We start from the raw sequence: 22,473 nt of genomic DNA, 5'->3' as shown, positions 1-22,473 counted from the left end.
GATTCAGGCCAACGACTAAGTGTCTGTGATCCCCCCCCCCCCTTTTTTTTTTCCAGAAAGTATCTATCTTGTATTTTGCAAAGGAAAAAGGAGGAAGGAGAACGAAACATCAGGCTGAAACACTGCTGTCATATGCAGTATTTTAAGAGTTCGGCTTTACTGACTTTGTAGACTCCAGTCATCATTTCTTCGTCCTTGTCCTCTCCCTTAGTACCAACTCCATGCACATGAGAAAGTACAACTTTTCTGCTCTAGAACTTCAAGAAAAACACTGATTTCTAAAGTCTCAAAGAGCTCAAAACATACTCCTTTCTTAGAATTCCAGCTTTATGACTACTCAAGCTTTACAGACACTTACTTCAGTAACACTGGAAAGCAAGTTTATATATCATACTTTATCCTGGCTTCCAAAAGCTGTAGTGCTTTTACTTTAGACAGTACAAGCCCAAATGGGGTGGAAATTTTATCATGCTTTTTCTTGCCTGTTTCATCAACACTCTGAGACACATCTAGTATCTTCATGATCTTCCTCATATAGCTCACAACCTTTTCTGACTCACAGGTTTCCTACCGTCTGTCTTCTATAATAGCTTCCCCTGTTCTTACTAGGTCCCGCAACCAGGAAGTCAGCATAGTAGCAAACCCCACCACTACTGTTCTCTCTTGGTTTGAATTTAATCCTACTGCTGATATGAGAACATTTTCTTCCTTGTTTCTGGGGGAATAACACTACTCCAACTTCTTCCCTTCTCCTCAGGGGAAACTGCAGAAAACTGGTATCTGTAGAAGTCATCTGTTCCACTGTTTTGTCAGATGGACACATATTCTCTAACTGGCAACTCTTACTGGTTACTGCTGCCATTTTACTTACAGACTTGAAGACCCCAGTCTGCAGGTCATTGGCATAAGCCCATAATAAAATAAGATCTGTCATACAATGAAACATGAATTTCAAGACTCCAGAAACAGCTTCCCTGAAGCTTGATAACAGGAAATAAAAGGCAACATGCATACATAAATATGAAGCTACTGTGGACTATTAATGTGGCTAGAAGTATAATTAATTAATATATGGCCACACAGCAAGTTACAAATCTCTCCAAAATGTGCACTGCTACATTAAATTGTCATTAGGAATTTCTTCCTACTACTGAAGAGGAAAGCAGACTAGGCAATACAGTGGAGTGGCCTGATTAAAAAAAAAGCATATTCTTTGTAAGCAGATATCACTCTATTTTGCACAGGCTTTTGGGATCTTTGCAATATTTGGCCCATAACTCCCTGTTCTATAATAAAAAGCTCACATATTCTAATTCTTCCCAAGATTTTTTTTCTACCCTTTTAAGCACTTTCGTTCATTGACATAAAAAATAAAATCCTCCAAAAGGAAGCTGCTTTAGGAAGTCGTTCCATCCTTCAAAGTTATCCTTACAGAACACCATATTAAAAAGTGAAAGAAACGTAACTGTGGTAAAATAAAGGTCATCAAGTGAGATATGCACTTAGTAAAAATACACGTTCAGAATGAATAGTAGAAATCATGGCTGCTTCTGCAAAATAGAAGAGATGTTAAAGAAAACAGCTCGTTCAGACAAAGCTGTTTTATTTCCTTGAAAAATGTCTTTTAAGGTCATTGTCAGTGTAGAAAAGGCTGCTGGGAGTTCTGTAAGCTCTTATTTGCATTTTACATGTTAGCTGATCAACTGTCTAATAGCAAAGATTGCATCACCCCAGGAAAAAACCCTCTCTGAAAGCTTTTCATGATGTATGCGAGGGAAATTGCTTTATCAGGCAGAAAAAAAATCAAAGAATAATGGAAAATAGTTCTGTAAATATAAATAGGTTTGTTTTCTGGAAACAAATTTTTACAACTGTTTGCACTTAGCATTTATAAACAATTAATGCTATAGAAGAGATCAAGACAGACTTATTGTAAAGACGAATCAGGAAGATATGAGTTTCACCTGTTTTCAACCAACTTTAGATTATTGTTTTGGAAATACACTGTTAGCTTTCCTTATTAAACAAATCCTATTTTTCTTACAGATGAGAATTTCCTTTAATCTTTGGACAATCAGCAATAAAGTAGGCAACTCTTGCCATGAAAAATACTATGTAAATACAAGTACCATCACAAGATTTTTTGAACAATCATACCCATACACAATGTTAGGGGCTATCAACTCTGTACTACCATGCAGGGAAACAATGAAATGAAGCATTTTGTTCAAATCCACTAACTTTTCTCATCTCTGTGACATGACACTGATATCCTGCTACAGTTGCACTGTGAGAGCTTTGCCACTGGATGGATTCCTGGAATACTTGTCTTAAATTCTGTGTAAAGACCACAGAACTACACCTTTGAAACATCTATTTAAATGTAGCCTGCTTAATAACACATGCAACCTACAGTCTACCAGAATTCTGTCAAAATAGTTAGACACAACAGAGAGAGATTTTCAGTGATAACATGGGAAATCCTAAAGGGAGCTCTGGATAAATTAATGTGGGACTGTTGGCTACAAACCACAGGGGTATGAATAACACTATCTTAATTGTGTAACACTGCTCAGGCATGATTTTATCACAAGACTAAAACTGATGACTTTGGAATTTGAAAGCAAAGTTAAGTTTTACTTCTGATTTCCTAAAGTAATTTCTGGTCTGTAAAACAGCATGTCAAACTGCGAAATAGCCTTAGACAATGTTAAACATAGGTTTAAGAGAATTTGGAGGGGGGGAGAAAATGAGGTGTTTACTGTATTTCTTTGTATTTTTATTGAGAAACAACTGAACATTCCTGTTTATCCACTGTTGGTCTGACTTGGTACACAAGCTGTCTTTTATACTTCAGAGAGACTCAATAGTAAATTCCAAACTGTTTCTTCTTTGGACTTCCCCCAAAGCAGAGTTAAGATGGGTACTGAGGTTAGAACTTTTTTATTGCTGCCAAACACACACAGATTGGGCTGGGGTGTGAACAGAAAATAAAGAGCTATTGTGCTCCTTTCCAGAACTGAAAAGAAAATATCTCAATTCAAGATCTAGATCACCATCCGAATCACACGTTATTACACTCAGTATACCTAAGAGAGGGAAAACAACCTTACTAACAAGGAATGGCATATGAAAGAATCATGATTTCCATAGTCACAGGAAGAAAGTATCTTGCTGTCACAGCTATGTATCATGAGATTAACTCTACACCCATTTGCTTTGAGGGAGCGCATAGAGCCCTACTATCATTCAAAGACAAAAGGTTTGAGTAACCTGCATAAGGAAGCAGAAATAGTTCTTATATTGCCTTTTCTTTCTATATAGGCCCTCAAGCCATGTGTCATTGTTACTGAGTTACTATACTCATACTGCTAACTAAATATTCAGTTTGTGGTGAAGGACGCATAAAGTTGAAAGTATTTCCATTTCCATTATAATTTAAGAGATACAAAGCCTAAGAGGAATTTTAGATCCTCTGTTATCTTTTCTCACAATTTCAGCAACTTGGGGAACAAGAAGCCTGTTTTTTCTCAACAGGTGGCTAAATGTCATAGTGATACTAATTTTTTCCTCCAAATAACCATGTCTGCAAAATTGCATGAGTAATTTGTTCAGAAAAGAAGATATCTTTTAAAAAGCATAGCCTTCTTAAATACATTTTCTACAGCTGTAAATTGTCACTCTAACATGAAAAAGTACTTGGACTTTAAGCATGAGTATTTCAGAGGCACTGTGTTGGCTTAACTCTGCTTCCCACTGATTTTTCAGGAAACAGAACTATACGCAGTGTAAACCTTAATGCTCTGAGGTATTTAGAATTAAGATGTCCAAGAATAAAAGGATTAAAACAGACTCTTCCATGAATTGCAAACCAGGTTGTTGCATGCAGCAATTCACTGATTCATTTTAAGAGAGTCTATAACCAGTAACACGCTTAAGAACATTCATGATATTAAGCACCAGTTGGAAGACTTTACTGGACCAAAGTAGACTCTGAGTTACTGCCAGTGAAAGGGATTAAAACTCCCATCAAATTTGTACTCACAATGAGATTATTAATAATGTATTTTTCTCACTGCTACTGAAAAGATGAAATCATCATAGTTTGCTGCAAGTATTCATACCTATTTGTCTGCAAGTGTTTGCAGTTATTTGTGATTATGTTTTTGATGCCAAATATTTGAACACTGATACTAACATCTCTTGTGTGTCATCACTTTTAAAAAAAGCCTACATTGACAAGCACTCACATGCCCCTTTACACGGTAGCTAATCATGGATGGCATCTTCCTTTGCATACCTGAGTCATTTTTAAATGCCCATATGCTACCCAACAACCAAGAGCTAGCAAGAGAGAGAAAAAGAAAAAAAAGGAGGTATGCTGAAACAAAGATTTGAGTGACTGCCCACAGGGAAACAAAACAAAAAATACACATCCTGTTAGTTACGAAGCGGAACTGGTAAAACATAAAAATGGTACTGCTCTAATCTTACATATATCACAGCTAATTTGGTAGCGCCGATTGTTTTGTACAGAAATTTTTTCTGCAGAAATGGCAGAATTTCAACAAAACAGTAATTTGCCTCAGTGATTAAACTCAGCTCATATATTACAGTACTGTTTAACAATATTTAGAGTGCACCCGCTACTACACACGATAATATAAAAGTAATAAAGGCAAGTAACAATGTCTAAGCTCAGTTAGTTATATTAACTAACAAGTTAATATAGCACCCAATCTTTAAATACATATTTGCCAATTCAAATATCAATAGCACCGAGCCTGATATTCTAAAGACTGTAGCTTTTGAGTTTTAATAGACTCCTAAATTCTAAGGGGGAGAAGAATCCACTGCGATTTTCCACCTGCTTCAAAGCACACGCACAAAACTCATCCAGCATTCCACTACGAAGGTCATCATTTCTGTTCAAATTAGGTGTGCTCTAGAAAATTTCTAATCTTGGTTCTATACTTACACATCCCAGGTTTGCACCTTAGCCCATAGGCTCCCAACAGAACCTGTTCTTCAACTGGTTGCCCACTGTGCTTTCCAAATCCCTGCCAGACTCTCTACTTTCCAGATGTATTCCACCGTCAATATGGACGACCTACACTTTTGCAGCAAGATACAGCACCTGTATCTGGCTGTATTAAATGCAGGCTGTTCAGACGAATCCGGATCTCCAAGTACTACAAAATTCTCTGTATAACTGGCCTATCCTTACAGTTTATCACTGCACAAAAACATGAATGTTCAATTCTCATTTTAATGGCTACTGATTGCCCTCTTATACCCTAACAACCAGCGATACAATACAGACAAATTCCAAGAGTAAGATATTAAAGAGCACCTTGAAAGCTACTGTGACTCATCAACTTCAAACAAAAAAATTCTTGACAATTAACTTCCGTGGAGAAAGTTCACTGAAGTGCCTGGAGTAAGCTGACCTAATTGTCACCATGTTAATTTACATCTCTGTAGGGTATTTGCATGTAACACATCTGGAGACACAATGTGGGGGAAAAAAAAACCCCATGCCTCCAAACAGCAGAAATACCACATTGCTTTCCTTTTGGTCTAGGCCTATAGTATGCTGAAACCACTTATACCAAAAATACGACATTGTTGTTGTTTCCCCTTTTATCCCCTTCCACATCTGTACAGAAAAAGAACTTAAGTCTTGTTACTTTCTTGCATGACTTTGGTATCTGGCACTGACAAATGCAACCTTACACTTGAAACGTCTGAAGAAGTTGCCTGTGATCGCTTTTCCTTCTCTTCCGAGTCCCATCATCTGGCTTGAATACATCTGTTCTTACTTGTCTCCTATGTCAATTTTAAACTATTCGGAGCAGACATTAGCCCTTTGTTCTGTTTACAAAATACTTGGTATGCTGGCCTGGGACCCTTAGAAACATCTTCAGTGCACTTAAGTAATTCCATACCCTGCCAATGCTTTACCTTCTATCGCGGTATGGAGAAAGCATCAGTGTGTGGTGCCTAAACATAAGAGTGGCACAAACATCTGGCAAGACCAGGAGAAACTTCCTCCTGGAACACAGCCTAACCTGAAACATGAGATGTACTTAAATCTAATACTGAGTTCATAAGCTGAGCACTGTTAAGAGACACTAAAGTACAGCCAGTCATTCAACTATTAACAGTTTCACCTGAGCGTATTCATTTATAGCTTCGGAGTTTAAGTCAGTCTCCAGTCTTGGATACTGGGACTGGATTTACTCCAAGCAAGTTTCTCTGAGACAGCCACTGTCACTACCTTTCCACTTCCATCTTCTGATGGACACCTTTTTTTCTTGTTTCTGGGTTTTGGGGGTGGGTGGTTTTTTGGGTTGTTTTTTTTTTTTCTAATAAGCACCTAGCGCAGGAATACAAACTGGGCTGAAGGTTGTTTGTGCAGTACAGGGAACTTAGCCAATCACCAGTATCAAGCACAAAGTTGTTCAAATACTGTCTAGGTCTGGCCGAGCATTTTGTTATGCTTGAACTGTAACACAGCAGTAAGTATATCTGTTCTTTCATTGCATTTTTTTTTCAGCTCACAAAGGGAAAAGAAAACAGTATGATCACTTTTCTTCTTTTCACTTCCTCCTCCTGAAGGCATAAAAAAGAAAATCAGAATGTGTCCAGTGCAGCACACTAATTTAGCTGATATATACAATGCATTTCAAGAATAAACGGAATTTTCATCTGCTTCATAATCTTACAAATATTTCAACTTTTGAACAAAGTTCTCATTCTAAAAGTAATCAGAAAACAAATATCGGAACAACAAAAAATACATTGTACTTGGAAGACCTTTGGTTGCTTTTTATTAGGCCTCCCAGTTCAGGCTAATGAGCAGCTGCAGAGGGGGAATTCCCATTAACCTTCCCTATTTTTGGATATTCTACAATAGGCTGGCATATCTACAATGGACTGGCCTAACCTGCTTTCTATGCACACAGCAGCACTGGGGGAATGAACTGATCACATTCTCTTCCCTAGCCACCCATCAATAATGCTCAAAACAATCTGTCTCCTCTAGGAGACAGATTCAGCCTGTTTAGAGCTTCTCTCAGGAAGCTTTTCTCACCTGCAAATATTGTTCTTTTATCAGCATTGCTTCAAATCAATCATTGCCAATATCATGTCAAATTACTACACCAGCTAGAGTTACTGTTAGGAGGTATAGCATGACTTCTGTATTTTTACTGAAGAGAGGCTTTTGCTTTGTACACAAAAATCACACAAAGTTACTTGCTTACCAGGGAAGGAAAGATTGAATAGGACCAGCTTAGTTTTTTGCTCAGCTGAGCTCAAAGGTGGATCTGAAATTACGATGCCACCACCAAATACAGTTAACCCAAGATTCATCCAACTCGAAATAAACCAAGTCATTGCCCAGACTCTAGGGCTGAAAAGAGATTAAAAAAAAAAAAAAAACACACACCCAAGCCTTTAATAGTTTGGCATTTGTTAGCAATGAGTTGTGACATGAGTGTTAGCAGGCTTTTAGAAGTGTTTCTTGGAGATAAAATTTGAATAATCTATGCTGTTTAATTTAAATAATTTATGCATAAAGCACTGCAGAGTTGTAATTGTAATTATAATGTTCAGCTCAGTCGCAACGAGGTGCATTTGAAGTTGGATGCTGATTGTACTGTATATCTTATGCTCTGAATTTCATTTTGTTTTGAACAAATCCTTTCGAGCACAGGGAGATGGCTCAGAGCTTCATAAAAGTTCCCAAGTGAAGTTTTACAGAGTTTCTTTCCCGTGCACTTTTTTATTGTTATTATTGTTATTATTCAAAGTCTGAAATCCAATCTTCTATGCTTCTGTGGCACGGTGATAAAGTAAAGGTGGTTGAAAAGTGCCCCTGGTCGGAGAGGAAGGACTTTTCTACTCTTCTTGTGAAGCAGTAGCTGTTCCTATCAATAATTTCCTGAAGCAATAGGCCTGGAGCGTAAATAATATTTTATACGGGTAACAGGGGAATAGAGTATGTTATTCTTGAGATTTTCCCACTTCACTGTGGAGAATGCATTAACCCTATGTGACATAAGAAATTCAAATATGTTATTTGCTTGAATTAAAGGGTTAAAGTATTTTAGAGAGAGAAAGTTTTCTACAACAAATTGATGCCAGCTTACTAACTTGGTTAACATAGAAAGATGATCTGTGGCATTGGGAGCACTTCAGGAACTACATGCCTGAACAAACATAAGGTTTATTCCTGACATTCATACTCATATTGCCATTTTTCAACTTGCTGGGAAGCATGCCCATAAAGACATGCTAAGGGGAACACTCAAATCCCTAATACAACAATTCAGGCTGCTGAGAGAATATGAGGGGAATGAACAACAGATACTTGCATGCTTGGAGACTGAAGGACCATTTTTCTAACCTAGTAGGGCATACATTCCTGAGATATTTTAAAGAAGAAATATAAATAGATAAATAATGCTCATTTCCAAGCATTAACAATGGACTGAAAATGACCAGATTAAGATACTTGAGCAATACTTCCAGAGGTCAAGCTGGAGGCAAGAAAGAATGCCTATTAATTCTGCTGCTTATGAACAGCACTTTGTAAGAAGCACAGATCTTCAGACATGCCTCAACCACAGAGACAACCACCTCCAAAGGCAGAATGCAAGACTATCAGATTTTCATGGCTGAATTCGGAATGTGCTCCTTAGATGTCAGGAAGGAAGTAAAAGTTTATGCCTTCATTTCCATGGAGAAGATGCTGTTCCATAACACATTCCGGTGCTTGAAAAGCAGCTCTGGAAGACAATGACATGAAACACTACTTCACACTCTCCACAAGGGCTGTATTTTGCTCTTTCCATCTTCACCCAGCATAACCTGTGACAGTGGATGATTCCAATCTTCCCTTGCCCTCCCCATTTGTAAGTGTGATAGAAAGGGAATATATTTCTGTGAAATACTTTTAAATGAGTAGTCTCATTAAGAGCTTATGTCTTAAGAATCTTTCATATGAAAAAAGGTTAAGCTAAAACATTAAAGGAAAAAGCTTGTGAGAGACATCTACATTTACCTCAGTCACCTGCCAACAAGCTATTACTCCAATATGTTAGAACTTGTTAAACCAGATTGCTTCAGATGTTTCATATTTCAGCTGAAGTATTAAAGGTCCACATACCTTTCAAGACAGAAAAACAAGTTAAGTGCACATTTCTTCTATGCTGCTATCATAATATGCACCCAGCATTCATTAGCAAAGGGGCTATCGCTACTCCAGCTTACTGCTAGGATAGGCTAGAATCTCACCAGTTTGTCTTTTTTTTGGGGGTGGGGGTGGGGTGTGTGTGTGGGGGAACGCCAAACAAGCTGAGTTGATAGATAAAGTCTGCTTCTAATCAGAAACTTAAAAAAAACTCTGATTTCTCTCTAACTGCTGAACACTACTGCAATTTTGTTTTAAATCTGGAAAATAATCCATTTTTTTGTATTAAACGGGTTCTCGCAACAGTAAGCCAGTCTGAATCTCAACTAGTAGGACCCTTCTATTTGACTTCCTTTGACTGACAGCATTTTCCTAGAATGCTGCAGGAAACACATTTTAGGTGATTGGAACCAAGACCAAAGTAACCATCTAGCAATGTGGGTAAGTTTTCCAAGTGTCAATAAAATTCTCCAAAGCCTCGATCTCAGATCAAAAGCTGGAAGAAAAGCTGAGATCAAATGACACAATGAGACCTTAAGTAGCAATTGCTCTTTTGGCACATTTTGGTTATAGTGTGAAGTACCTCCCTCTTTATTGAATAGATATACCTCCCAAGAGCAAGATCTGAACCAGAACCTACTCCAGTGCAAGGAACCAGACAGTCAATTTATTAGGAAATAAATTTTTTTTCCCACAATGAGTAGGAAATGGTAGTGTAAGCAGAGACAAAACTGCTGGAGCTGCAGAACCAGCACACAGAAGAGCAACTACAGCCAAAGGCCAAGAAGTAAGGTACAGGGCTAAGGGAAATGTGACAATAGCACTATAAACAGTGTGAAGACAACACAGTGGAGTGACAGGCCTTAAGAAATGGAAATGAAGGTACCAGACCAATATTCATTGTCTCTGTACCCCATTAACAGGTCATGTAAAAGATCCATCTTGAGATGCTTGAGCTATGTGAATGGTGAATACACACAGAGAGCCTGCTGTGTTTGTCTCTAAATATACAGTACCTACTCATATTTTATGAGAGGCAATCTAAATCATTAGAGGATGTGAAGGGAAAAAGAAGGACCTGAATTTTCCACTGTGGGGAAAAAGAGCATCAGGTAACTTAAAGCACATGGAATCATCAACAATCTAAAAAAGCTGCCCCACTCCAAACTGCAGTTATCTTTCATGCTTTCTTAATAGAAAAAAGTCTCAAAAGGGTTTCTAATGGATTGTAGCCAAACAAGATTGTTTTACTGACCTTGCCTGAAACTAACCTTCCAAAGTTCAAATCAAATGAGAAGGAAGCTTAATCTCCAGCTCAGGGCTCTCAAACAAGAAGTGCATGTTGTGTTTGCCCCCTGCCCATTTTGTGTCCGAAGCAGAGGTTGGTCAGAGACAAAGTGCTGAGTAGGCTCAACAGATCCTTGATAAGTGATGAAAAGAGACCAGGGCTCTTTCTTGTATTTGTGCCTCCTTACAGATATCACAAAGGTTTCAGAAAGGCTACTCCATTGCTGATGTTAACTTACGCAGAAGAACAATAGGATGGAGACAAACCACTGTAGCATCCAGATGGCTTTAACACTGATGAAGTCTTGCTAAATCACCTCTAAAGGGCACATTGGCCTGGATTAATTCTGCCAAATTTGAAGGGCTTAACTAGTGCCTGAGCAAGGGACCAAATCATCTTTGACTCCTTCTACAGAAAATGGAAGGAGAGAGGAATTTACAGAGTCCATTCAGATTTTAGGTGGCCAGATTCACCTGTTCAGGCCCCCCCCCCCCTCCATTTTTATCCACTGATTATACAAAGTGTACAGCAGATAGGCTCTCAACTTCAGCACATCAGCCAAGTACTCCAGGTCAGGTGGAAATGAACACTGGCCACTGTGCCCATATTTATTAGGAGCTTAGAAATATATGCATCTGTGTTCCAACATCACAGTGTAGTTCACCCTGTGCATAAATGGCACCATGAATGAGACACTGGCAACAGAACCACCTATGGTAGGCCAAAACAGTGATGTAAGAGTCGTCAGCAAATCTTTTTTAGGATTTGAAATTTTGAACACAATGACTGCAATACAGTGTGCCTTGAAACTCATGGAAACTGTACTTAAACTTGTGTCAGTCTCAGAACATCCTGAGCCCTGATTTAAAACAGTACCAGCTAAGGACCCAATGTCAATAATAGCTGACCATACTGTCTGGTACCAATACTGTGTCAGAATGTTCATATAGAATAGTTAAGAAATGGGAGGTACTCACATTACCCTAGATATGAACAAGAAAACATGGGACCATTGCTGAATGGGACATGTGACTCAGTGAAGGAAGAAGCCGATAAAGCTTAAGTACTTAATGCTCTCTTGCCACAGTCTTCACAAAAAGGTCTCCTGAGCCTCTGTGCTTACAGACTGCATTGAAGGAGGAGATGAACTAACAGCAGACAAGAACTGAGTCAGGGATACTGGAGATCACCCAACCCACACAAGTCGATTGGACCCAATGGACTGCTGAGAGCTGGCTGATGTCATTTTTGCTGTCCATGTTCTTTGAAAGGTCGGGAGATCAGGGGAGGTCCCTAGAGGAAGGCAAATACTGCGCTCACCTTCAAAAACAGTCAAAAGGATGATCTGGGGAACTAAAAGGCAGTCTATCCCACTTTGGTCCCTGAGAAAATCATGGAGCAAGTCATCTTGGAGCATGTTTCTGGGCACATGAAGGAGAAGGTGACTGCGAACAGTCAGCACGGCTTTAAAAATGGTGAATTGTGCTGGACTAATCTGATTGCCTTCTAAGATAAAATGACCTCACCCATGAACAAGGGCAGAGCAGTGGATGCCAACTTCAGCAAGGCTTTCGAAATTGCTCCTACAGTATTCTTATATGCAGGTTAGGACATTACAGTCTGGGTGGGTGGACAACTAGATGGGTAAAAAGCTGGCTGAATGGTCAGCTCAGAGGGTCATGGTTGAAGGGTCATATGCTACCTGAGGACAGTAGCAAGGGGAGTACCAGGGACCTGTTGTGTTTAACATCTCTATCAAGGACCTGGAGGAGGCAGCAAAGTGCTTTGCTGTCAAGTCTGCATTTGACACCAAACTGGGGGGACCCATCAATATGCTGGAGGGCAGGGCTGCCATTCAGACGGTCCTAGACAGGCTGGAGGAATGGGACAACAGGAACCTCATAAAATTCAACAATAAATGCAAAGTTCTGCACCTGGGAAGGAAGAGCCTCTTGCAACAATACAGGCTAGGGAGCAGCTCTGCTGTAAAGGACCTGAAAAATCTTGGGAGACAGTAAGCTTGTCTTTATTAACAGGACCACAGCCAGCAGATAAGGGGAAGACATCAGGGGTATCATATCCTTTACTCAGTCCTTGTTACGCCATTAGACTAACTTTTGGGGAGGAGAGATGCAAAACACTAAATAGTTAACTAGCAAGCCTAAAAAGTAATGTCAGGTTTAGAAGGAAAGCAGCTGCTAAATGTAACCCGTTTTTCCAAAAAATAAGTACTGCGAAGATCCAGATAATGAAACAGATATCCTTTCATTCCTGGAAATTAACAAATTGGAGTAGATAGACACTCCACTCTTGATCTCAGAGATAAGCAGCTTTATCAAAGCAGCCAGTTTGATAAACAAGCAATTTGTGAGGAGTTCAAAAGAGATTAAGCAAGTGAAACCTTCAGAAACCATGCATGGCTTCTTTAATAGTCAAAATTACAGCTACTGTAAGCTTTATACCATGAAATTCCTTTCAAATCACTATAAAAAAAGACAACAGGCATCAACAAGTCAGACATTTCAAAAAGTCTAGATCAGCTTATGGATGTCATTTTGAAGAAGATTAATCTATATGTTCATTTTTGCTGAAGAAACCTGGTACCAGTCCCTAAATGCTAGGCAGGCTGTGCCACACCTAAAGGAAAGACTGTCACGGGGGGGGGCACAAAAAACCACACGCACAACACACCACACACAACCTCCTGCTGCTTGAAGAACTGCCACAGTTGGTTTGGAGTTCACACTAACTGGATCATGCTATTTTGGTGGTATTTCAAGATGAATGGATAGGGAATCTAGAGAATCTATCGGCAGATGCCTCCCAAGAGCAAAATCAGCCCAAGACCGAAAAATACAAACTTTCTGAGAGACTGAGAGGTTTCAATGCCTATCGATAGGGATCGATTCTATAGATATCATTCCGTAGTGATACATATGGAAATCAATACTCATTATGGCCTCTCAGTAACAGTCAATGTTGATAGTCGTTGATGCCTACCGAGAGCAAGAGCAGTCCAAGAGCAAAAGGCCAAGATGCCAGTTGAGATTCAGAGCTATCGACAGTTATCGGCAGCGATTGACATTGATGGTTATCGACAACTTTGGATCCCTACTGATATCAGTCCCTATTGATCCCTAGTAATTGCTAGGCTTTGATACCTGTTGAGATTAAGACGCACTGACGTGCACAGTTAGGGCTTTTGCTCTTCTGTCCCATAGAAGAGTTCGCATCCAGGGCAAAATATGTGAACTAAACCTCTAGAACGAGATAAGCTTGAATGAATGAATAAAGAGAATTACAAAGTTTGTTCTGGCTCCCCCTCCAAGCACCAATACTGCTTTTATAGCCCCACTATAACGCAAGGCTTCAGCTGTGATTTAGCATCCCCTGCCAATCAAAGCAGTCAGGTTCATTTACATTGCTTCTGTAAAACTGTCTGAAACAAAACTCATGCCGTAATGAAAAAAAACTACCGAAAAACCATACCAAAAATCCCAGGTTTAACTGGCTGCAGTAATCCATGAGCTTGAAACTGTCAAAAATCTCCACAACTGTCACCGGACAACTACCCTAACATATTGAAATGGAAGTTAAAAAAGGGAGGGGGAAGTGTGTGTACAGAATTATGCCGGCATGTCCATCACACATGACAGTGACTGAAGCTTAACTTGCTCATCTTAATATATACTAAGTCAGGTGGATAGAATATCACACACATCAAAGATCTGAGGGGGGAAATACGGTATGACAAAAATTACATTAAAGAACCTGACAACTGTGGACAAGATTTAAATCCAGGGATTCAGATTACCTGCAGCACACCTGACAGAACAAAGAGACCTTGTTTGTAATAGTACATATGTAGTTTGTCCTACAGCACACAGCTGTCTCTTATAGCCGACATCTAAAGTAACACTGATTGATGCTGTTCTCTAATCATTTTCCAAACTTCCCTGTTTAACAAGGTGAGCTGCACAACAGCAGTTTATATACCTGCTGGCAACCCTTTTCTTTGAAAGGTCACTGCTCTTAATTATAGTGGCGCCTGCTTACTGATTTGCTTTTAGGTCTGTCAAGGTTGCCATTGTAAACCCGTTTTTAAGATGTTTATTCCGTAATACCCTTCAAGTCCATTATGAGTTGAAATGTGGCTCACAAGGTCTTGGCAAATATTTTTGAAAGTAATCATAGCACTCTCACTCTCCACCGCCAGTAACTCAAGAATGCTGGTTTTGCTTCTTGTTTGTAGGAAGGCTGTTATCCCTTATCTTTTATAAGAAGTGAATACTTTGCAAATAGGAAAAACCTAAAATAGGAAAATAGGAAGGGTGATCATATAAAAAAGGATAATAATTTTGCAAGAAAATCTGGCCTACAGCCAAAAAACAGAGTCTGGTGTTCTGCTTTATCTCAAGTTTCTTGCAAGGCTTCCATCTTAGCTCACCATAATCACTAAAGGATATTAATGTATTTCTTTTCTTTCATTACAGGTCCATTCGCACTCCATCTTGCAGTCAGGAGACACTTCTCTTACTGAAGGTAGGCCATCATTTGAGCATGTAACTGACCTACTTCATGTTTCAGATTACATATGCCCGGTAATGTTGAAGACAAAAGAATGGAAGGTAGCTTATACAACCTTTCTCATCTGGAGTAAGATCAGATCAAACCTAAAATGACCTGCTGTTCAATCATGGTAACCCAAACATGAGAAATAAACCAAACTGACACCACGTCAGTGATGTGACTGATCAAGTGCTGTAAGTAGCAGAAACCAAATGGACAAGCAGTGAAAATAATCAGCTGCTTAAAAGTAAGTAAATGGGCGCTGAAGAATTTGTAAATTGTGCGTGCAGTGTTATCTGTGGTTGAAGAAACAAACAGCATGTAGAAGGTACTCATGCTTTCAGAGAGGACATAAACTAAGCTCCAAGTTCCACAGCTGCAAGTCACAAGGTCATTCATGACTGTGCGTGTCCACAATACACAGGAATCTTGCAGGATGAGCAGGCAGTGAGAATGTCAGCCCAACTTGCTGCACAGTGATGGGGTTTAAAGATTGCAATTAAACAGTTCATTTAAAGTTTGCATCTATCAGGTTCATGAACTCTTATCAGTTGACAACCTCAGGCCACTAGGTTGTAAAACTACTATGTATTTGCCCCAACCTCTACTCTAGACTGAAGCTCTTTAAATAACACCAAAACAAACAATTAAGGTCACAAAAGAAGATAGTCCTTTGGTACGGAATTCAGCTTTCTCATTATGGAAACAACTGTCCTGGAAAAGAGACATTCTAGCTGGGAGAACTCTGCTAACATCTCTAATCACTGGGTACATTATCAGAGGAAAAAAAAAGGGGGGAGAGAGGGAAATGTTTGTACTAGCATTCATAGCTGCAGCCTGTGCACACTGCCTTTCTTTCAAGACATCACAGCTTTCTGAAATGCAGAAATTTTTTCTCATTTTCTAACCTATCTCCAGTCATGCAATTTCAGAACACTAATATGCTGAATTTTGGTCACAGATAAAGACAGCTAGAGGAACTGGGTTTTGGAAGACATGGTATATTCCATAACACAGCTTCATACAGCACTTTTTATTGGGTTAGTGCTGACTCGGTTTGAAGGAGTTAAACACTAGCTAGGAACAAAACAAAAAAAATTTCTACCTTAGAAGTTCTCATTCTGTCTTGTACATATATCTGGTCCTTGACTGTCAAAGAGATGCTCAAATCTGCCTCTTTCTCTTGCAGAGCAAGATATCTTTGTCTTCTGATATTTAAAGAAACATTGTAAACAAATAATCGAAGTTAAATTTCAGTATCTTCTCAACTTCAGAAACTCTATGACTTGAAGAGTGACTTCCTAATTAATATAACTATAAATTAAGCAGAAGCAGCAGTCTTATGATCTGGTTACTATCTGGACAGGTATTAGCTTCCCTCAGGTATTTGGAATCTGTTCTTTTTATTTCAATACTACATGTCAGGAACCTGTGTTTCCCGCTGTTGCTTATATTCCTGTTACAAAGGAAGAAAGAAACATTCAAAATGCCTTACAAACACTCAGAAAGCATTGGACTAAAATCCAGTGTTTTGCAGTTCTTAAAGAGAAGTAAAATCCGTATAAGTACATAAAAACAGAAAAACCTCAGACTTACTGAAGGGATACTGTGCATATCCCTCAAAAGGGTGTGGTCCTGGTCCTATTTCACATTTCAGTGAGAGTCTAGGTTAAAGGCGCACTACATACATACGAGGCTACACAAGTTAATACACCTCCACCTGTATTCAAACATACACTGGTTGGTTAGCTCTGCTTGAAGAGCTAAGCTGTGCAGCTACTCAACATTTCACAGTGACATGAAGTGCCCTCTGATACAATGACTGATTCCTCAGTCTTCCATTCCAAGCAGTTGTTATTCCTGGACAGAACCTGCAACAAAACCTGTCCCATTGATTGCAGTTACTGCTTTAATCTCAGCTTTTGAAAGCTGAGGATGTGTTGGAAAGATAAATTAAGTAAAGCAAGAATTATTTTTCTCTTCTGTTGAAAACCACTCAAAGAACTACAGAAATAACCATGTAAATGCATTTTCTGTTGCCCAGCACCAGTCATAAAAATGAAGCGATATGCCTTCTGTGTTGCTAGTTCACCTGCTTTTGAAAGTATGCTTACAAACAGAGAAGATTTTTTGCATCTGCATGCATGTAGGTACCTATGCACTGTAATTAGTTAACTGAACGTAGAGTTTTTATATAAGTGAACCACATTCACACAGCCACGAAGACTAGCCACCTAACAAAACTTTTGCAGTTCTGATTAAAAAATACACACAAATGTGCATATTCATGTGTATACATATAGAAAAGGCAAAAAGTCTTCCAGAACTAAATTGCATCGATTTTGATTTTCATATTCAGTAAACCATCAAAAATTAAGCCTGATATCTGGACAGGAGAGAGCAGAAGGAAAAAGAAAACACCTGAAAGGACAGATATGCTGCAATAAATTTGTTTTGCTCTTAACTTTAAGGTGCTGCAAAGGAGAATTTCCCAGTGTGACAGGATAATGAAAAAGTTATAGACCAACTACTCTCGCACTTGAGACATTTTTACTGCTTCAAATAAACAGCATTCCTTTATCCCCCGGGGACTCTGAGATACAAGGTGCCTGCCTCTTTAATTTGGTACCACTATCATCAAGCTTTCAATGTCCTGACAGTCTTAGTAGCCCTCTCTTTGCCCCATCTCGCTTCAAAAGCTATTGGAGTATCATAAACTGTTTAAGTTCCTACATCATCTTTGAAGGTCACCTTCAAAAGAAAGAAATGGTCTAGTTCTCTCCCTTTGCAAGTCAAGAAACAATGAAAAGCCCTGAAAGGTTTTGAATTGGGTATTTTGCTTTTGCTATTAAATTTATTCATGACTACTAGCCTTATCTTCCCTAATTTCACATGCAACTCCCAAACACATCTTGCCAACTTTCTAACCCAACTTTAATTGCCTTGAAGTGGCAAGAGATTTTTCAGGAAAGGCATCATTTCTCTCAACTTCTCCTCAGGAATTTGAGTTGAGTGTCTGAGACACAGAAATCCAATCATTTTTCTGCACTTGTTTTTTAAGCTGAGTAAAAAAAAAAAAAGCCTCTTCTCTCAAGGTATCCCTGGATGTCTCTAGGGATTCAGGCTGGGACAATATGACAGATTACTGCTTGTTATCCACACTGCCCCCCTCCCAACCTTCCCAGGAGGAAAAAAAAAAAAAAAGAAAAAGAAAGAAAAACACTACACCCACAATCTGTCCCAAACTGTCCACCCTGCCCAAAGGCTATCATGCCCACAGCAGAAATAAACACATGCCAGACTTGCGGCCAAAACTCAGGGGTTGCTGTATTCACTTGCACTGATACTCATTTGGTCTACAGGTTCAGAACTGCAGCGACTGAGGAACCAGCATACCTTTGCTTCTGCCACCTCTTCCATAGAGGAGAGAAGAAAGACCATCTCAAGAACTCCTGGAAGTTGGAGACACTAGACGTAACATTCTGCACATCCACAGACTAATCATTCACCAGCACCATGGCCATCAAACTGGGCCCTGACAGGCCTATGAATTAGTAACTGCATTAATCACCAGTTGAGAGCAAGAGTACATTGCACTCTTCCATCTCCCCAGCAAGACTGAAAGCACCCTCAGTTTCTTCACGTGTCACATTCTACTACATCTCTATTTGACCACATAGTTACTGGCGCACAAACAAGAAAGAAAACAACCAATCAAAAAAAGACCGTAAGCATACAATCCTCCAGCATCCAATGTCTTGTTTGGGAGATGCTTGAATGATGTTCAGAGATTAAAAACAACGTTCAGTCATCATGCTCGGTACTATATTTCACTTTAAAGCTACAGAATCACTAACAAGTTAATCCTCACAGCACCTATTATTGGATCTATTTATTGGTTTCTGTATTCAATTGAACTTCTAACACATCATGTAAGAAACAGCTGTTACTGAGTACTTCTTTGAGCAGAATGTGAACACAGTGACATCACCCAAATTCTGAATGATCTTGTGAAATACTGGACAGGCACATTCGGAAAAATGGTGTCCCTTCTGCAAACAGGTTTTGTCCTTCTCCCCCTCCCCAAACCACTTTATTCTATCCTTCGTCAAATCCCTCAGTGACGAAAAAAATAATACAAGGCCTTGTCTTTGACCCCACTAAACCAAAACTTTGCATAGTGAAGGCCTTCACATTTCATATATGGTGAAAAAAAATAAGCCAGATTTGCTACAGTGTTGTGTGTATGTGTTCGATGCTTCTGCTTTGCATAATATAATACCAGTTGATTCTCTGGATGCTATTTTTCTGCTGTTAGTAGATATCACTATAATGCTGTAATTGACTGCAACTGCCTACATCCTAACACCAACTTGTGTTATAAAAGAGATGTAAGAGCCTCAAGAAAGCAAAACAGGAAAACAAAACAAGGCTCTTAATTCTTTTATCCTGTAGCTAAAGCAAAGAAATAACTGCATTGTTGACTCTAAAGATTTCACGTTATCTTGCACTACAGCTTCCAGAGCAGCATTGTGCAATTACTTCTTGTAATTTTTAAAAATGTTTTAGACCATTATAATCGAATAGGGAGAGAAACCAACTGAAGTTTTTCTACCTACTCTAGGGGTCTACCCACTTCAGAGGTGGATCAAGTCCTCTATTTACTCTTTATTTATAATGGAGCTGTCTCAAAGTCCTTCACTATGAGAATAGCAATGGGTACAAACACAAAGGCTATACTTGTAACAAAGATTTCAACAAAAGGGGTATGTTTGACAATTACTGTAGTCCAAGAAAGTTGGGCCAGGTACCATCTCCACAGTGACCTCTGACATTATGTTTTTAAAAGAAAAATATAAAGAGTAACTGTTTAAGATTAGTGCTGCTGATACTAGCGAAGATACTCCCTTTACCCAACCCTTTAAGATTTGCTCCAACATTAAACCATCAGCTAAAAGCCACAAGATTACATTTCATGATAGCCACTCTGGGGTACATTTGTAACAAGTGAACTGGCCCTCAGAGATATCTGAAGAGTCTTACTGTGCTTTCAAGTCCTATTCATAACATGTTTACTGGCAGATCTGATTTCCAGAATTAAAGTACAAACTCACCAGTCTGCAGCATGTGCTCCCACGAGCCTACAAGCTTTCTTCTTTTCTTCCTCTGGGCTCCTGTAATTTGAGATACAGTTACTCCAAACAAGCCAGGAAGGGAACCAAGGCCATTCTGGCAGCTGCATATGAAACAGCTGTTTTCTCCTCAGTCTGTCACTTTGCTGCCTTCTTCCACACCTTCCCTTCAGTGAGGCTTTTTTCAAATCTTCCTCTCTGTCCTGCACAGCCTCAAAACCAGCACATTTCTCCTCTGCACATGGCATGTATGCCTGCTGACAGCACAGCCAGAGCTACCCTCCACAGCCCATGGCTACTACCGGCCTTTCAGCCTGCCTTTGCCTCAGTACCTCCCTTTGCTCCCTAACACTATTGCCCCACAAAACACACAAAGCTAACTGCCAGCCTGCTCCCAGCTGCCCCCAGAAGCCCAGCTTCTGGGATGCAGGTGGCAGCCCAGCTCACCAAGTGGCCTTGAGTGTGGGGCTAGGGCATTGCAATAGGGCCTATCTACATCCCTGCTGTGCTTTGTATATCCCTAAACCTGTGCTTTATTGCAGCACAGACCAAAACTAACAACACTCCCAAACGAAGGCAACACAGACCAGAGAGCAAGCCAAAAAAGAGGCCATTTCCAGGAGCACCTTTACAGGCTAGCACCGCTCCTCCAGCCTCACCTCCACTCAGGCAGCTCTCGGAGCCCTGCAAGAGGACACCAGGGCTGCCTAGTAGACCAGCTTCCGCAGCTCCCCCTGCAATGGTGGCGGCTTTGCCGCGGCGCCCCCTCCCTTCTAGCAACCTCTCCCTGCCTGCGCATGCGCGGTGGTGCTCGGGGCGGCAGCTCCCCTAGCTCCGCAGCGCCCCCTCCCTTCTAGCACCGTCTCTTTGCCCGCGCATGCGCGGTGGTGCTCGGGGCGGCAGCTCCCCCAGCTCCGCAGCGCCCCCTGCCTTCTAGCACCGTCTCTCTGCCCGCGCATGCGCGGTGGTGCTCGGGGCGATGCCGCGCGGCCAGCCTTGGCCGGGGGGCGACTCGCAACCGGCGGCGGTACCTCGGTCAGGGATGCAGCGGGAGGTGTCTTCTTTATTTAAAGGGTAAGGGCCCGGGAGGAGGAAGTTAATGATCAACGAAGTTTCCTTAGGCGGTGATTCTTTTATCCAGCCTGATAAAAGTGTGAATGCCAAGACACTCTTTTTGTGATTGAAAGGGGTTGAGTCTGTTTTGGTGGAGGGGCCACAGGGTTCTCTGACTTGCAAATCACAAGCGTTACTTCTGGTATTGGTTATTATTAAAGCTTTCTTATTGCTGGAGAAGAAAGGAGTGGGAAAAAATACTAAAAACCACATCAGAAACTGGTTTTGGTTGCCTGAGGGAATGTGCTGTCATTCTCTGACAAGCCTCCTCTCAAATCTTGGCCAAATTCAAACAGATGTGATGGAGGCAGAAACCTAAAAAGAAGTGCCGAGTTTCTACAAGTTTCCTCAAAAACTGGAGCTGTTTTTGCCCTCTGCACACAGAGGGGCGTGTCTGTAGCTTGAACCAGCAGTTACATGTTCAGTGTCTTCCCCATACAGCAGAGGAGCCATACCTGCGTGTGGGGGGAAGAAAGAGGTGGACAGTCGATGTTACTGCTGTGGGATGATTTAGGGACATAGCCTATGTCAATGAACAGAGTTTATTAATTTTGCAAGAGAAATAAGCTGTCCCATTTATTTTGAATTTTTGAAGAACTTGAAAATAAAGTCTTAGGAAATGGTATGTTTGTTTGGAAAGATACCACCATGGGATTATTATGGTGTACAGTGTAGACCCAAAGCTCATGCTATTTTCTGATGTGCCTGATAGCTTTTTTGAAAAAGAAAGAAAGAAATTCCAAAATGACTGAGACAGAGCTTCTGCCAAGTCCAATTTAACAGACCAAAGACCAAAACCTACAGTTCATTTACAGGGTCCCCTGGGTAGAAAATATTTACCTTCAAGTTTAATAGTAAATACCAGCACTCTGGTTAGCAGAGACTGAATGCTTTGCTGACTCATACTATATATAATAAAAGCTTAATAAAATAGAATATATCTAGTTCATGAAGTCTCTTGATACTGTGTTGTAATTTAGTCCAGCAACAGCCTTTAAATAAAGTTGGATTCTATGAGTCTGTTTTAATGAGCTAAAAAATGCATGGATAAGCAGTTATTTCTGAAAATGTGGCTCCCTATCGATGTATGTTATGCACAGACTGTATATCTTAATTGAATTGAAATGAGCATGGGACCCTAGGGTTTTTTAGGTCTAGTGAGGCATTAAATA

General features: G+C 40.1%; 1 long non-coding RNA gene across 1 annotated transcript in view; it reads right to left on the bottom strand.

Annotated features, from left to right (window-relative positions):
• LOC135328875 (uncharacterized) overlaps positions 1-20,955 on the bottom strand; it is a 76,744-nt gene extending 55,789 nt beyond the window's left edge. Inside the window, exons 1-2 of the long non-coding RNA XR_010390027.1 lie at positions 20,848-20,955; positions 20,171-20,230 (exon numbers count right to left, since the gene is read on the bottom strand). This is a non-coding gene — a long non-coding RNA (uncharacterized LOC135328875). The remainder of the gene's footprint in view (positions 1-20,170; positions 20,231-20,847) is intronic.
• Between the last annotated feature and the right edge of the window lie 1,518 nt (positions 20,956-22,473).

This window comes from Dromaius novaehollandiae, chromosome 7 (assembly GCF_036370855.1).
Source record: "Dromaius novaehollandiae isolate bDroNov1 chromosome 7, bDroNov1.hap1, whole genome shotgun sequence".
Classification (NCBI taxonomy): Eukaryota; Metazoa; Chordata; class Aves; order Casuariiformes; family Dromaiidae; genus Dromaius; species Dromaius novaehollandiae.
Note: the sequence above shows the minus strand (reverse complement) of the source record. Positions and strands in the feature narration are given on the sequence as shown.